Source organism: Balaenoptera borealis (assembly GCF_965194805.1).
Source record: "Balaenoptera borealis genome assembly, chromosome: 9".
In the NCBI taxonomy this organism is placed as follows: domain Eukaryota; kingdom Metazoa; phylum Chordata; class Mammalia; order Artiodactyla; family Balaenopteridae; genus Balaenoptera; species Balaenoptera borealis.
This window is the reverse complement of record NC_138873.1, coordinates 11,281,769-11,300,126: the sequence shown is the minus strand read 5'-3', so window position 1 is coordinate 11,300,126 and position 18,358 is coordinate 11,281,769. Positions and strand designations below refer to the sequence as shown.

General features: G+C 36.5%; 1 long non-coding RNA gene across 2 annotated transcripts in view; it reads right to left on the bottom strand.

The window, feature by feature from the left end:
- Nucleotides 1–3,319: 3,319 nt before the first annotated feature.
- The window catches only part of LOC309634501, a 61,220-nt gene continuing 46,181 nt past the window's right edge, over nt 3,320–18,358 (bottom strand). Inside the window, exons 4-5 of one of the 2 annotated variants that reach the window (XR_014248150.1) lie at nt 16,605–16,727; nt 3,320–15,725 (exon numbers count right to left, since the gene is read on the bottom strand). This is a non-coding gene — a long non-coding RNA (uncharacterized lncRNA). Of the gene's footprint in view, nt 16,728–18,358 lie in introns of both variants that reach the window. The other variant, XR_014248151.1, reaches the window with a different exon arrangement.

The window sequence follows — 18,358 nt, the reverse complement described above, 5'->3', positions numbered from 1 at the left end:
CAACTGATGAATGGTGCTAATATCCATATAATGGTGTATAATTCAACAATAAAAAGAAGTGAAGTACTACTACAACACAGGTGAACCTTGAAAACATCTGCTAAGTGAAAGACACCAGTCACAAAAAGTCATGTATTATATGATTCCATTTATATGAAATGTCCAGAACTGGCAAACCTATAGAGACAGAAAATAGGCTAGAGATTGCCTAAGTCTAGAGAGGGCAGGATATGGGAGTGTCTGCTAAAGGAAAAAGAGCTTATTTTGTGGGTGATGAAAATATTCTAACATTGGATTTTGGTGATGATATAGTGATGGTATATATCTGAGAATACACAAAAAACTACTGAATTGTACACTTTAAATGGATAAATATTATGGTATATGAATTATATCTTGGTAAAATTATTTTTAAAAACAGAAACAGTAAAACTGAGGCATGCTCTGAAATGAAATCACAGACTATCAGCAGTATAGAAGTTTAGAAATAATCAGGTCAAGTGAGAACAAAAAGCAATAACTTATACAGGAAGAAGAATGGGAAGAATTGTTTCCAACAGAATAAAATCTGAAATATCTTTGTGGTTTGGCAAAAAAGCATATCTTTCCTTTGTAAACTGGGAAAAAAAAGAAAGACAGGTAAAAACCCTATGGAAACAAATAGCTGTAGATAACAGAGAATGATCAAATATGTAGTAAACTAAGATATGTCATAGTTTTAAGTAATGAACAAATATCAATATAAGCAAGGACAATCCATTTAACCTTGAAACTTGGAATATTTTTATCCAAAAGGCTAAGCCTAGTAACCTAGGATTTTAGTATTTTCCTAAAGGTAACCTAACATGGATCTACAATAAATTATATATTTTTTAATTATGTTATTAAAACTTTGTAAATTATATTGGTTTCCAGTCTCTAGAATTAATCCATAGACAAGGCACAGAAGACTTACTTACAGTATAGACTAAATGTGAATGTATAAAATTTGACAATTTAGGCATTACTTTCCTCTTTGTCCTACATAGTAGAAAATCAAGAGCCTCTGTATTAAGTTTAGAGGTGAGGCAACAGGAGAATAATTATATTATTTAAAAATTCAAAAGTAAGCAAAAGAAGAACTGAAGCTGATTGTTTTTTAATTTATAAAATTTAAGAAGGGGATTGGGGAGGATATTTATTTGCCACCTAAAGCTAATAAAACAAGAAATATAGGTTAAAACATATTATTTTGAAATTATAAAGTTAAAAGAATATAAACAAAACTTTCAAATGGTTGCCTCTGAAAACTGTGGCTTTAGTAAGGGGTAAGTAATCACACTTTTCATTTACTGAGTTGAGGTAATAATAGAAAATTGAAGGTTCATGAACATGTGCTACTTTTAGGAAACTAAAAGGATTAGCAACAATCCTAAATTGACGTTTTCCCAAAAAAACCCCAAACAAACTAAAAAAAAACAAACTAGAAAACCATAAGGAATTATTTTAAAACAAGCAAAAGCAAAAACAGACCTCATTAGAAAACTACAGCTGACGAGGTTCTCAGTTGGTTTTCCACACTTTGCTTTTATGAGTTCTAAAGATTTCAGTCCCTCAGTAGGAACTCCAGGGAAAAAAATATAGTCTCCGGTGGCCAAGGGGTTCATTAGAGCATTTGCTCAGGACTGATCCATGCAGCAGTGAGGTCCCAAAGCCTGGGGCTGTGGGGAATCCTGGCTGCAGGCAGAGTAACAAGCAACTGAAGAAGCTGGGCAAGGAGGGGCCCAGACTTTCTCTGCTTTCAGCCCACAGAGAATTCCTCTTTCACTGAGATTCTCCTCTCATCAAGGTTACTAGACCAGTAGTCAATAGCACTGAACCCTTTTATCAGCCCCACTTGGTAATTATAAAATATTTGCAATTATACAATATGCTAATTCTTAGACATCTACAAACAGCTTAATCAATTGAGTGCATTTTATTATTTCTCGTCTAAACATTATGGGCTCATATGAAGTCTCTGAGATCAGTAAATTATTCTAGATTGTTAAACTGCTGACAAACCAATCAGAAGCTTTATTTGAATTTATTAGGTGTGCTACATTATTTAGCCAGCAAGAGTGAGGAAAACAACAGAAGTGAAGAGGCATCCTGGAGTCACACTGTGAAGTTTGATGGGTTCCCATGAATTACAGAGAGGGGGATCCATCTAAATTCAGGGGGAACTGGATTCACCTAAAACCTTCACTGTCCAGTTGAAATTATCATTAAACCAGGTTCTTGAGGCATCTGGAAGCGTTAGTTCCTCTGTCACACATGTTTGGGTGTGTGTGTGTGTGTGTGTGGTGATTGACTAGACATCTACACTGTATAGGTATGTATATGCACATGTGGTGTATGTGTCTCCAGCAACTCTATTGAGAAAGAAAGAAATATTTTTTCATGCCCATCAGGACCTCCAAGGATATACCATATTTGAACATCCCAAAATAGAGCAAGAGATGAAGTGTTCTGTCAATATTTACATTTAAATGCATTCAGCAAGAAACATATATTCCCAAACATGAGGCAAGGCTTTTACTCACCTCCGAATTAATCCTCCCTGTATTCATATTTTTACAAAGCCTTTGATACCACTGGGTTATACCCCTCCGTGAGCTGATTTTTTTTTAACAGCTGAGTGGTCTTTGGAGAAAACATATCCCCTCTAAAACCTCCTCAGACAATGCTGGTTTTAGATGCTTATGAAGATCATCTGATTAAATACGTTTAAAACATTTTTTAAGAAGTTAAGTTTAGTAGAGATTTAGCCATTATTCTTGGAGGCAGAATCTCCTGATTTCTAGGCGTAGATGTTGTTTAATAGGTCAATTAAGCTGATACACCCAGTGGTTATGTTGTATGGATCATGAAATGTTCTTATAGCACAAAGTGCAAAATTTTTCCTAATGTTCAAGTGAAGGTGTTTGTAACCTGAGATGAAACTTCTGTCAGCACATACCCAGATGAAGGGAATACTCTATTTTAAAAATTTCACTTAGAAATAAAAATGACGTGTCCTATGGCAATACTTCTCAAACTTTAACCTTCATGCTCATCGTCTGGGGATCTTGTTAAAAATGGAGATCCTGATTCAGGGCCTGGGATGGGGTCTCAGGACCCCACTCTGAATAGGAAGACCCCAGAACACTTTGTTAGGTGACTCAAAAATCAGCACTAAGAAGATGAAGACGGTGATTACTGATGTCAACCAGGCAGGTGAAAGCTGGGTAAATTGTTTTCAGGTAATGGGGAAGTGGAAAGAACAGCACACACACACACACACACACACACACACACACACACACACACTCACAAACACACACACCTAACGGAATTAACTATGTACATATGATTTACTATAAATTAAACAATGTAGGAAGGCATTTGACTATTCAATCCACATTTTAAATATGTGTGTATATATATATATGTTTAAGTTGTCTGGAATATTTTTGTGTGGGATATAGACTACTTTCTATTCATGGTCACATGTATGGCATTTCTCCCAAAAGTTTCCTGCTCTGCTTAACAGCTCTGAGAGACATAGCCAAATTAGAAATTTTTTTGAAGATCAGTTATTTGAACTGGAATAAAATGGGAATGTTTAGATTTCTTCTGGTCAATGATTAAATAGGATATTATGCTGAATCTACTCATTTCTGCCACATAAAGAAAGTACAATTTTTAAAAAAATAAGATGCCTAAGTAATATATGGTAGGCCAGACTTTCAAGACAATTGTACATGATAGAAGAGACAGAAACCACTCCTACTGTTGAGTTGTATAGACCCTAGGACCAGAGCCCAAACAGGAAATGGGTATGTGCCTTGGAAGAGAAGACTTTCATAACAAAGGCATTTTTTAAAGGAGCCAAGTAAATATGAAAATATCAGACCAGTTAAAGCCAAATAAAAATTAGGCCTCCAAGCATATTTTCAGTTAACTTCAGAAGTTTTTAGAAAAAAAAAAATTCATTTCCACACTTCTCCAGCTACATACACAAAGTTAGGCTGCCCTCAGAAGTTTCTTTCTACAATGGGTCTCTATTTTGTTGAAGGGAGGTGTTTCCAAGAAAAAATTATTGCCATATTTTCTAAAAATTTTCACATGATATAGTAGAATACACCATTGCTATAGTAACTACCCTAGAATTTAACTTTGCATTTACATGCAAAAAGTAAGAAAGATGTGTGAATGTCATTAGTTAAAATTATTTTTGCCTCAATTGTAAATCAGGTTAATCGGCCTTGTGTAGAAATGAAAATATTAATGCAGCTTTACAATACTGTATTTTGTTTCACCAATGAAACCATTCTTCGGCTACAGAAAGGATCAAAAGCCCCATAATTTCGGCTTTGTATTTTTGTTAACACTCAAAAAATGCTTCTATAAAAATGTTAAGTATCTAGAATGCTTAAATTGGAGTAAAGTTGCCTAAAAAATTGTACTGCTTGAGAAAAAAAAAAGCAAAATGACTAAAAACCAATTAGATGTGGGGAAGGGGTGGAGAAATGAATATTAATGTCATGAAAATGGTCTTTAAAAAATAGTGCTACCACAGTTGGTATTGTAAGAGATCTTTGGTTACAATCACTCCATTTTTGTTCTTAATATGATCTTGAAAAAATGTGTTAATTCTAGAGACATAGTCATTTGACCTTCAATAACTGTGCTATGTAGCCCACAAATAAATGAGCCTAAAATGTTTAAACAACAAAACACTAGGCGTCTTTGTTCAGATTTTATGTGGATCCTGCCATATTCTATTATATTATTTGTGGTTAATTGTTTAGAAAATCATATTTATGTATACAGTTTTTATTCTACAGTGTAGGATGAGATCTTGATCTTTCTATTATCATTTATAAATCACTAAATTTAAATGCTTATCAATGCACATGCACCTAATTGACTCTAAGAGATAATTAGTAACATCCTAGTGTCCAAAAGGATATTAACAGATCATTATTAGAAGAGAAAACACAAAGAACCAGTAAATCTGAAAACATTCATCTTCACTATTGATGAAGAGCAATATTAAAAACAAAAATGAATAGTTTGCAAATTGGACCCCTTCATATAAAATTGGTAGGCGTATAAATTGGTTTAGAACCATTTGGCAATATGTATAGAGTCTTAAGGATGGATGTACCCTTTGGCTTAAAAAATGTTGCTCCCAGGAATCTATTTTAATAAAATAATTAGATATGTAAATAAAATTAATGAACAAATTTACTTAACGCAAGATTATTTTCAATAGCGAAAAATTGGAAATAACTCAAATGTTCAACAATAAGTAACAGGTTAAGTTATTATGGTACATCTATAAAGTAAGTTGTTTTATATTTATTGTGCTTTTGAAAAATGTTAATGACATAAGAAAGAGACAAAAGAAAACTATGCACTTATGCTAAATACTGTATTTATGAATATATGTTAATAATTATACTTATATAGAAAAGAAAGTATTATGTATAGAAAAAATGCTGAATGGTAGCTCATCCATTTTTTTTCTTTTTTTTTCCTTCTTCATTTTATTTTGTAGTTTGCCAGTCCCCACTCTGATATCACTTAAAGGATATAGTGCTTTTAGACTAAAAAGAAAACCCAACAAAAAAATTTAAGTGTATATTATAGTTTCCAGAGAAGGCAAAAGAATTAAAGTACACCCATTATAGGTCAGGCCCTAAATTATACCAGTTTGTCTGTGCCCCACAAGAAGCTACCGCCCCGACATTTTTCAATAATAAGGCTTTTTACTGGGCTTTCTTTTTCAGTAAATTTCAGAACCTAGCTCTCAAAATTCCTGCAGCTGTTCAGTAGCAGATACTGAATTTATAGGTGAACCATTTATACTTCATTACCAACAACATTAAGATCACTGGTCCATGATGGGGGAGGGCCCTATAAGAAAAAATTTGGTTTGTGTAATTCTACTTATATTTTTTGCATCCTGATTTCATCACAGCCCCTGTAATACTGCCCAGGAGTCACCATTCCTTCAGGTCTGGCGCTATGGCTAATTGCTTTCAAAAGCCCTGCAGCTAAAGAAGAGACCCTAGAGAAACATTCCGGTCATATAGGCACCATAACTTAAAACCACTTTTAAGGACTTGGCTTCAAACCTCACTTCCTGGCTTGGCTTCTAACAAGATGCTTGCAATGTAATACCATTGGTTTCATGAAAGATGGCAAAGGAACTATTAATGACACTAATTAAGATGTGTGAATATCATTTAGAGACTCCTCCTTGCTGCTTTCCAAGTACAAGCTATGTTACCTAACACACTATTGGTAACGATACAAGTGCATATCTTTCAACTGCAGGGTCAGTTTTTAATGTGGGGCTTTTATTATTAATGCGTTTTAAGTTCCTACACAGTCCACATAGAGATTCCATTAACAAACCTTAACTGTGCTCCTCTTTAACCCTATTACAGCTCTATCACTTCTCACCCACCCGAACATTATGGTATTGTGGGTTGGAGAATTTAGAACCTTTATCTGGTCCTAAATATAACTTCCAAAGCATTTTATATACACCCAGAACCTATTTGTTTAATTGTTCGCATTTTCAAGTAGGCTCATTCCCTGATCTTTTTGACCAGACTTACAAAATACAAAATCAAAATGCTATTTATTTGAAACCCACTACTTGCCTATTCAGTATGTCTGCCTGAAGTAAGCGTTATCTCTAAAGTCAAACCTAGCATCGAAAACAAAGGAATATTAAAATATAGCGTCCAAACAATGTCGCATGCTCAGAGTGAAAAGACTCTGGTTTAATATGTCCCTGTCTCAGATTCAACAAAGATTAAGGACAGCTAACAATGTGCGAGATCCCTCATGTGCCTGCTCCAATGTAGACTTAGTAAAAGACTAGGATTGTCACTCAGGCAACTGGAACCTACATTTATGCAGTACCTGGTAGCAATCAAGTATTCTCCCATTTATGACTCCCTATAATTCTCACAACGGTTCTGTGAAGTATGTATTATTACCCCTAATCTATAATTCGGTATGTAAGAAGTTCCTTTTGTTGTGATTATATAAGAAAGACTACATGCTTAAGTATATAACTCTTGGGTATGTTTTTCTCCCCTCCCAAATCTCTATAGTAATTCTTTCATTGTTCTCCAGCATTTGGAATCGCAGAAGAGAAATCTGAGGCCTGACTGATGTATTTCATTTTTTTCTTTTTTTTTAAAATTGAGGTATAGTTGGTTTACAATGTTGGGTCAACTTCTGCTGTACAGCAAAGTGATTCAGTTATACATATATATACATTCTTTTTTTTTAGTATACTTTTCCATTATGGTTTATCATAGAGTATTGAATATAGTTCCCTGTGCTATACAGTAGGACCTTGTTGCTTATCCATTCTATGTATAATAGTTTACATCTGCTAACCCCAAACTCCCACTCCTTCCCTCCCCCAACCCTCTCTCCCTTGGCAACGACAAGTCTGCTCTCTATCTGAATGATGTATTCCTTTAGCGGTGACCTTCCTTTTCCCCATGTGAGATGCAGTGTAAGACATTTTGTTTGTTTTCACATTTAAATATTGTCTCCATATGTCTATAGGCAAATCTATTTTTATTCACCGTTACTTGAGTTCATTGGCTCTAAGGACATAAGTCTTCAATCCAAGAAAGCTCTCGTTGCCAAAAGTTTATTATTGCTTTGGTTAGGTTTTGTCTTGCCTTTTCTTCAAGCATGTTAGTCACACCCAGGTTAGCTCCTTTTTCTCTGTATTCCATTTCAACCATCTCCTCTCACTGTTTTGTTTCTATTAATCTTTTTTCTTCTGCGTTCTGGGAAAGCTTCTCAAAATAATGGTCCATATTAGTGTCTCCATTTTCCACAGCATCAGTTCTGTTCTTTACTGTTCCCAATGCTCAGTTCAGTTTTATGATTGCTACCCTTTCTTACCTCATCCAGTTCCTTCTGGTCTCGACACTCTCCTCTTTCCCTTGCAGTGCCTAATTCACGGAGCTTATTAATTTTTCTATCATATTGAAAATACAGAGCAATTTGCTACATTTAAAAAATTCTTGTGAAGTCCTTTCCAGAGATATTTTTCAGGATGATGCACCAACTACCCCACATTGTAATCTTTCTCTTTCCTTTTCTAAAATGAGAGGATGTGTCTGCAGTCCTTGTGTTTGGCACTGGACAGAGCATCTAATTTATCCTTGCTCTTCCTACTTATTTTCCAGGAAAAATTAATAGGAGGATAACAGTGTAAGTCCAAAGAGGTTAATAGAATTCTCCTTGTCTCAGATTTAAACCTAGGGAACAGATTGACAAGGTCGGTGTTCAGCCCAGTTTGCAGTGTCTAACTCTGTGTTTCTTATTTGCACAGTAAGAATGGGGGTCAAATGCATATGGTGTTTTGGAGGGGATGCGTTGCTTTAAAAAAAAAAAAAAGCATGTTTCATGTGATTGTTGTGTTTTATACCCAAAACTAAATTCTGTAAAGCTTGACAAAATCATGGCTAGGAGGAGATACACAGAAATTGAGTCAGGATACATTTAAGGTGATATAAACTAAATCATATTGAAAAACACTGGGATAATAGTTGCTGAACTAAAGAACATGGAAAAATGGAATGACTTTTCAGACTCCTCTCCATCTGATCTGCTTAATTAATTGTAACTAAGCTTCCCTGGATCCAAATATCACTGCCCATCTTCTTCTTCTCCTATTTTTTTTTCTCCTGAAGTCTAATACATGGCTTAAAGGAAAATTTTTAATGGAGGGTGGGCACAGATAGAATTCAGATCACCTTAAAAAGTGCCACCTCAGAGAGAGAGAGAGAGACCGATAATTCTCATGTTGGTGCTTCAGATTCAGAACAAAGAGCCAAGATGCAGGTGGGCGTGTGTGGAGGGGTGGCAGGAGGAGAGGAATGAAGCTCCAGCTTATCTTCTTATGGGGACAGATTTGTTCCTCCAAGCAGCAAAATCTGCGTGTGCTTCTGATTATAATTCTCTATTCCTCTCCATAGGTTTTGTGGTTGGTGGAATTTTCTCCAAAATTCTAGCAGCTAGTAGAATGTCAAGTCTTGATGTTCCATTTTCTTGGAGAATTTTCACCCTTTCTGATCCTTCAGAAGTATTTTGGAAGGAGTGAGAAGAAGCTGCCTCAGGAGCTGTGAGCCACGTGCCATGTTGATTCTAATTTTAGTCCCAAATCACTCAATTCAGTTGTGCAGATAAATGAATTGTCACAAATTATTTACAGAACCAAATTGAGAACAGTCCGCGCTTATCCTCACCTTACTGTTTTGAATCAAATCTGCTCGGGAACAAATCTGGTATGAGTTGTTTCTTCTTTTGTAGGAAATCATGTCAATATGCTAACTTTCCACATGTATTAATCTAAAGCTTACTTCTAATTAAGCAATAACTGCAAATTAAAGGAATTCAAAGCGTCACTGCACAGGCAGGGCTTTCTTCTAAGCTGAAGACCCTGGGGGAATCATAATCCAAACTCTGCAGCTTTCCTGTAATAAAACTTGCCCTGTTATTTGAATGGATTTGTTCCTCTGTCCACACATATGCATTTAAACTCTATTTTATTCTGACCACATATAACAAAATAAATATAAAACAAATCCATAAACCATATTGATAAAATTACAAGTGTTTTTTATTTCAACAAGCACGTGGCCAAGCTATCTTGCAAGCTATTTTAGGTACCGCTAGATGAATTTTTGCTGAGGACCTCACCCATAAGCAAGTTTGCAGTCAGCCTGGCCGAGGACATCAGTAGCAGCCGTTAAGATCCCTGGGATGACGGCACAGGAGGCATGAATTTCCAAACTGATGGATGTCTTGCCATTGAGAGGAATGGGAAATATTGAATTATAGAGTTGAACTTTCACATCTTCACAGATGAAATCCAAACAGATGAATGTCAACTACTTGCACATTGTATGATTGCACATTGCACTATTTGTATGATGTAGAAGGGACACAATGGCACAGCATCATGTGCTCAAGTAGTTGGAGTTGACTTGTTGCTCTCACTAGATGTTAATGCTGTTGAGGGATTGCAACACAGGTGGGATAATAGACTTCTATGGTCTCTAACATAAAGAAGATGGTAGACTTGGTCTACTGTTCACAGCTCAGATCTCAGCAGCAACAATGAACCACGGCTTCACCCTGGGAGCTATTCAGAAGAACAGTAAGGAATTAGAATGTGTCCAGGTGAGGGTCATCAGAAAGTGAGACCCTAGAAACTGGCATGGTGAGGAACAGGTGAAGGTCCAGTCATATTTGTTTAGCCATTTATAGAGGATGTAACTGAGCAGACCCATCTTTGTAGAGGGTTGAACTAAATGACCTGTATGATTCCTTTAAACTCTAAAATTCTTAGACTTTAGGATTATCTAATTGATTCAGTAGTTTTTCTTCACTCTGCTTTCTACCAAGTAGGTTTTTCTGAAGAGAAAACATAGCAGTAAAAATGTCCAAATAGTATTTCTCAAAGTTTAGTAATTCCCACAAAGTTGTCAGACTAGGGAGTAGGATAAGAAAAACATAACAAATGTTTCAGAATTTCCTGGCTACAAAACTGCTAACTGTGGAGAACTATATTTATTTGTTTGTTTGCTTTCTAGGAAGGAAGTTTTTATGTGTTCACACCATTTCATAAATAGAAAGAACAATATATCACTCAACTTCTCTCCTCCTTTTTCCCTTTCAAAACAATAAAGAAATTACCCCAAATCCAAAGGGTATTTTGTAAGTGATGAGCATTTTCAATATCCCACAGTCCAAAGAGCTGGTGCTACCAACATTTTAAATGCAAAAAGCTGAGAACTGCCAAAAAGAAACCACCCCTCCATGGCATCTTTCTTTTAAATTGGAAAACACTTGGTATATCTATTATACAAGAATTGCTTCTGATAATATGGTACCTGGAACTCTGATTGTGTCCATTTTTTTTTCCACAAAGGTAATAATAATCATGTAATATTTCTAGGTCTCTGGAGATCTCAAAATATCATCTATGCTGTCTTTATCTTTAATCTTGCACATCTCAGACCAATAAGAATCTGTCACTGTGGATGTTCAATGGTGCTCCATTACACTCCAATACTGGGGAAATTCTTATTAATGACTAAGCCAAGTCATCTATGCTTCCTTTGATGCCATTTTCTACTTTTCATTCTCATTGAATATAGTGAACTACAAATAATGAATCTCTTTGCAAACAGATCTTCACATACCCACTTGACTGGAGAAAAGGGCCCTTTCCTGGGAAAAGCAGGGGACAGGAGTAGTTCTCTGCCACAGATGTTCAGGTCTGAACTCATCTTTAAGACTGCAGGAGCCAATTTCATTTTACTCATGTGGTAGGCAGAATAATGCTACCCTAAAGATGTCCACATCCTAATCCCCAGAACCTGTGAATATGTTACCTTACATGGCAAAAGAGACTTTGCAGATGTGATTAAGGGTACTGCCTTGAAATAAAGAAATTTTCCTTCGTTATTCAGATAGGCCCCATCTAGTCACATCAATCCTTAAACTTAGAAAGATTGTCCTGGCTGTGGTCAGAGAAGGAGATGTGACAACAGAGGCAGGGTTAGAGAAATGCTACGTTTTGGGCTTTGAAGATAGAAGAAGGGGGGCAGAAGCCAAACAAATGTGAGCAACATCTAGAAGCTGGATGAGGCCTCCAGAAAGAATGCAGCCCTGTTGCCGTTTTGATTTTAGCCCAGTGAGACCCACATCAGACTTCAGACCTGTACAACTGTAAGATAATAGATTAGCATTGGTTTAAACAACTTAGTTTTTCATAATTTGTTATGGCAACAATAGAACCCACCCATTAAAAACAGTAAAAACCCATACATTAAAGATATGGAGCCTAAGTTATTTTCCCCAATAGTGCCAACCTGGAGCTTAACCCAGACTTTCTAACTCTCACTCCAGTTGTGCTTTCCACTTAGCAATTCTGTTTCTAATTTTTTTAGTATTTGGAAGAAGAGAATAATCAGCTTTTACTTCTCCATATTTAATTATTCTAACTGAAATTGATCTTCAAGGCACAATTTTATACAAAATTTCCTTCTGCTGACAAAAAATTGAATACATAGTTGCAGAATAAAATATTACTCTAAATTAACCACGGCTTTCCTTACTCTGAACAAATCTAGCTTACTACTGGTTACTCTTCACTTTGTCTGCTCCTTAGCACTTTTTTTTTTACCTGTTCTATCTATTCTTAGGCTCTCATCTCCACTCTGCGTGCATTCTCAAAGGAAGTATCAACACATTAACTTTTCTATTACCAAGGTCTGACATATCAAACTACTTAATAAATGTTTTTTTAAAAAATAAATCAGCAAGTATAATACATATTTATTTAGCCAACACTTATTTCATGGTCCCCCATATGCTGGGCATAGAGAATATAAAAATAAGAAACACTCACTGCTCATCAAGAGTGCACAACTCAGTGGGTGGATACATACTTTATCAAATAATCAAAGTGCAGCATGATTAAGCAGTTGTGGGGATCAGAAAACAAGAAGGTGGGAAATGTACATTTCCTGGGCATTAAGGGTCCCTTTATGATCAGGGACATCCTTGGAATAAGCAGCTAACTTTAAAATACCATTTCACCAACACTGCCCCAAAATCATTTGTTCATTTATTTGGTTGCTGTTAATTTGGTCAGTCAGAGTCCTAATTAATATTGATCATGGAAAACTGTTCAAGTTGTCTCCTAGGGACTTCACAGAGTTATGGGTGGGAACCATCAAAGGAGCCATGGAAATGCTGTTCCCTAGTGTCGGGACATCTCTTCCAGGTACTTCAAACAGCTGCTGGGAAACAGCGGGACAAAATATATCTCACTATATTTCCAATTGAGAATTTGCTTTTGCTCTGCTTTTTTTTTTTTTTTTTTTAATCATCTTACAATGAACTTAACTTCAAAGAGTATTGTTCCCAACCAGAGGGGATTGGGAGGAGGCTTGGGCAGAAGTGTGTGTGTGTATGTAGATCTTGCCCCCCATGGGACATTTGGCAATATCTAGAGACCTTTTTGACTGTCACAACGTGGGGAGTGCTACTGGCATCTAGTGGCATTTAGTGGATAGAGGCCAGAGATGCCACCAAACATCCTGCATCCGTAGGGCAGCCCCACATAACGAGGAATTATCCACCCCAAATGCAGGTATCACTGAGGCTAAGAAACCCTTTCCTAAGGTTTGCACACTACTTTAGAAACAGAATGTTAGCATTTTTGGTTATATGCAAATTTACTTAATAATATTTATTTACAAAACTAACATTGTAATTTAAAGGAAATTGACTTTCAGCTTAATCTATGGGTTTTTCAACTAATGACCGAGGTATTAGAAAGGCATGTATTTTGTGTTATTCTAATGTCACCTGGTGTGGGAGACACTACTAGAATCCTAAACTCTCAAGGTGCCAAAGACTAAGTACAGGACAATTTAGCCACGCGCTCTGCAAAGTGGTTATAGAGTCCCCATAGGCAAGAGGCTTATTGACTTCAAACCTTAATTCCTCTTCACAGTATTCAACTTGTGACATTTTGCCAACTTCTGGAGCTTTGGGGAAAATATTCTGCTAAAGGAAAATTTGTATTACTAGCTCTGAATGGAGCACTCAGCTAATGAGAGGGGAGGGAGAGGTACGAAGTGTCTCTCTTTTCTTTATGACACACACTTAGTAATGAGGGAGCTTCATTCCAGAATAAAATGTCAAACCCAACGTGAAATACTATCTATAATAAATGAGGCTTCTCATGATTATTATGTAGCACATTTTCCCAGGTAATAAAGTCATTGTGTTTTGCATAGCTTTATTCTTTTAGGCAGAGGAAAAAGGAGGGGGCGATTGTTGGTATGTTGTGCTTGGCTATTTTTTTTTTTTTATGGGTTTCATTCCATTCTTCTTGTGCCAATTGTAATGTTTTATGATTATTCATGACTTAGACAATGGTGCTTTAGGCAGTCAATAGCAATTATTCCTGTTGAGAAGAACATATAATTCAAATTAGACCGATATAGATTTTTTCCCCTTTACTTTAATGTTTAGTTACCCAGTTAGATTTAAACTGAGTATACAACGTTTAATAAATGATTTTCACTAAAACCTAACTGACATTTAGAGTAGTTTTTTTTTTAGTACAGAGGAATAAGACAAAATACTACTTCACTTGAAAGGTGTACCATATCCGTTAAAATTAAATACTTCAAGTTTTTCACTATGTGATGTGTTTATACCTGTGCTCTGATAATGCAATTTTGTACACTAGCCAGCAAGTATGCAAAGAACAGCAAGTGGAAGGCATCTAAATAATCCGTTTTAATGAACAATAAATTCATGCATGGTTTAGGTTTGTAGCTGTTAAATTTAACAGTATTCGGAGTGCAGTTCGGAATATGTATTATCTATTATTCAGGAATTAAAAACTAGAATAAGTAATACCACAAAGATCAAATGAGAGACTATGGTAGGTGCTAAGGACTGAACTGTGTCCCCCCAAAATTCATATGTTGAAGCCCTAACCCTCAATGTGACTATATTTGGGGGTGGGGCCTTTAAAGAGGTAATTAAGGTTAAATGATATCATAAAAGTGAGGCCCTAATCCAGTCGAACTGCTGTCCTTATAAGAAAAAGAAGAAACGCCTGAGATCTCTCCTACATGTGCTCACAGAGGAAAGACCATGTGAGGACACAGTGAGAGGACGGCCGTCTGCAAGCCAGGAAGAGTCCTCACCAGAAACCAGCTCTTGGTCTTGGACTCTGAGCCTCCAAAACTGTGAGAAATTAAATTTCTGCTGTTGAAGCCAGCCAGTCTGCGGTATTCTGTTATGGCAGCTTGAACAGACTAACTGGCCATCACTAGGATCAAACAAATTGACCTTTTCACCAAGTTTCGGACTTGTTTGTTCATTTGTTTCTTTGTTTTCAGGCTCACAGTACATTTTTCTCTCAGACATGTGGCTCAGACCAGGATGGTCAAGTGATGACAAATGGTTGGATCCTGGATTTATTTGGAAAGCAAATTCAGCTGGATTTGCAGGCAGACTAGATATGAGATGAAAAAAAAAAAAAGTGGTTGAGGATGACTCCACACTTTTTGGCCAGAGCAAGTGGAAAGACAAAGTTATCATAAACTGAGATGGGAGAGTAGATCTTAAATAATCTCTTAAGTATTCTCAAAAAAAAAGGGAAATTATGTGAGGTGACAGATATGTTATTTTGATGGCGGGAATCATTTCACAAGGTATATGCATATTAAATGATATGCGTGTGCATCTTTTTTTTTTAATTAATTTTTAATTTTTGGCTGTGTTGGGTCTTCATTGCTGTGCGCAGGCTTTCTCTAGTTGCGGCGAGCAGGGGCTACTCTTCATTGTGGTGCGTGGGCTTCCCATTGCGGTGGCTTCTCTTGTTGCGGAGCACGGACTCTAGGCACGCAGGCTTCAGTAGCTGTGTCTCGCGGGCTCCAGTAGTTGTGGCTCACGGGCTCTAGAGCACAGGCTCAGTAGTTGTGGCGCACGGGCTTAGTTGCTCTGCGGCATGTGGGATCTTCCCGGACCAGGGCTCGAACCTGTGTCGCCTGCGTTGGCAGGTGGATTCTATACCACTGCCCCGGCACGGAAGTCCTGCATGTGCATCTTTAAAAATCACATTGTACAACCTAAATATAAACAATTTTTGTCAATTATACCTCAGTAAAATTGGAAAAAAATAAAACTGAGCTGGGGAAGGTTTGGGGAGGAATATCTTGGTTACAGCTTTGGACATGGTAAGTTAAAGTCACGTTGTCTAAAAATTACAAATGATTTGGAATTGCTACAACTGAGTATGAACAGAGGCAAAAAGGACAGGCTGAGGAGACAAGGAAGTAAAGCCACTGGCCTACAAGTCATGTTGAGGAACTTGGACATGACCCTGTAGCAATGGCAAAGGAAATGGAGGCTTGTAATAAGGCAGAACAAGCTGCTTAGGGGATTAATTTACACTAATATTTTCTTTGAGACCAGACCATTAGCTTCTTGATGGCTTATATGATTTTTATTGTTTTTGTGGTTGTTTGTTTCATTTTGTTTGATAATCCCTAGGGAAGAGCTTTGCCCACTGTTCTGACTTCACAATTTCTATAAGAAAATCACTTTACTGACATATTTTTTTTTTCCTGGTCAACTACCTGACTCTACGTTTTTTCACTCAAAGTATATCACAAATGATCTCAGAGGGATATGGCAAGAATTACATTTCTCAATTTTATAACCTCATCTAATATTGTGAATGCATTCTTAAAACTAAATGACAATAATTCCACCAAAATATCTGACCTAGTTATAGATTGGGATCATGTGAAACTGTGAGAGAAATTGAGGACTTGTAGAGGTGGGCAATGGGGTCGGGATGAAGAGACTTAAATGGATCAGGACAGACCGGGGTACAGATGTCACCTCTCCTAATCCCGCATTCCAGATACATTTGATGAGTTCTCACTCCCCTTGAGATAATGGTGGGACTCCCTAAGAAATTCTGATAATATTTTCTCACTTACTTGGAGAGACTCTAATGCATTTTGAATAAATCAAATAATCATATTTTGTTATTTCAATAACAGTCATGCCCTTGCTGATCACATGCTTAGATCTTGGTCCTAGATTATACGTCTCTTTTCCACCTGTTGAGAAAATATAAATTTTAGAACCATTAGTGAGAAATTGAGCAGCAGTATATTTATGAATAGAAATCATCTACATTTGCATCTTATAAGGTATTTTTACATATACACATTACAAGGGGTAATAAATTAGTGTTATTAGTAGTATAGTATCACATCATAAAAATAAGGATAGGACATTGAGGAAATTTGAAGAATTAATGAAATTAGTGGTATTGTTCAGCTGACAAAATAAAAGATGCCAAGGATTCATCTTTATCTCTTTCCTCTCTTTCTGACCTCTGAGGAGTTATCAAATTCTCTCCGTTCTAATTTATCATTTCTCTTCTGTCTATAAAAATTGAATCATAAAATCCTCTCATGTGAGTAAAGGTTCTCCAGAGAAACAGAACCAGTAGGTTAAATGTCTGTCTACTTATACATCTATATCTATATCTAAAGAAATCTATTTTAAGAAATTGGCTCAGACTATTGTGGGGACTGGCAAGTCCAAAACTTAGAGAGCCGACCAGCAAGCTGGAAACTCAGGCAGGATTTCTATGCTGAAGTCTTATTTTTTTAATTGAAGTATAGCAGATGTACAATAGTATATTATTTTCAGGTGTACAACATATTTTTATGGATTATGCACCATACAAAGTTTTAATATTATTGGCTGTATTCCTTGTACACTACATCACTGTGACTTTTTTATTTTATAACTGGTAGTGTCTATCTCTTAATCCTCTTCACCTATTTTGCCCATTCCTCCACCCTTCCTACCTTCTGGCAACCACTAATTTGTTCTCTGCATCTGTGAATCTATTTCTGTTTTGTTATATTTGTTCATTTGTTTTTTAGATTCCACATATAAGTGAAAATATACAGTATTTTTCTTTCTCTGTCTGGCTTATTCACTTACCATAATACCCTCTTGGTCCATCCACATTGTTGCAAATGGCAAGAAGACTTCATTCTTTTCTATAGCTGAGTAATATTTGTGTGTGTGTGTGTGTGTGTGTGTGTGTGTGTGTGTGTACCACATCTTCTTTATCTATTCATGTGCGGACAGACACTTGGTTGCTTCCATATCGTGGCTATTGTAAATAAAGTTTCTATTGAATACATATGAAGTGCCAGGCACTTTATGGACGTTACTTACGGAATACCTGCCATATTCCAACAACCCTATTTTTATGTATGAGAAAACTGACACTTTAGAGAGTTTAAATTATTTTTCTGTGGTCACTCTTCTAGAAAGCAGTAGATTAGGAATTAAACCCTGGTGTGCCTCATTCCAGAGCTCAAACTTGAACCATGCTGCTTTCCTAAAGAGAAGATCTGAAGAGATCTCTTTGAGCACTAAACTTTCCACGCTGTAATTCCTCTCAATAGAAAGCTTGCCTTAACCAAGGTATTCACCAAAGTTTCAAAAGGTGTTTCCCCTGCCCTAATCATTTTACTTGAGGGTGGGACACGGAAGACATAGGCCCCGGCATCGTGTCCACAAAAAAGCAACTCTATTGAGACAGAAAGTAGATTAGTGGTTGCCTGGGCCTGGGCATGGGAATGGAAATAACTGTAAATAGGCTTAAGGGATCTTTGGGGCGTAACGAAAATGTTATAAAATTGGATTGTGGTGATGGTACAAA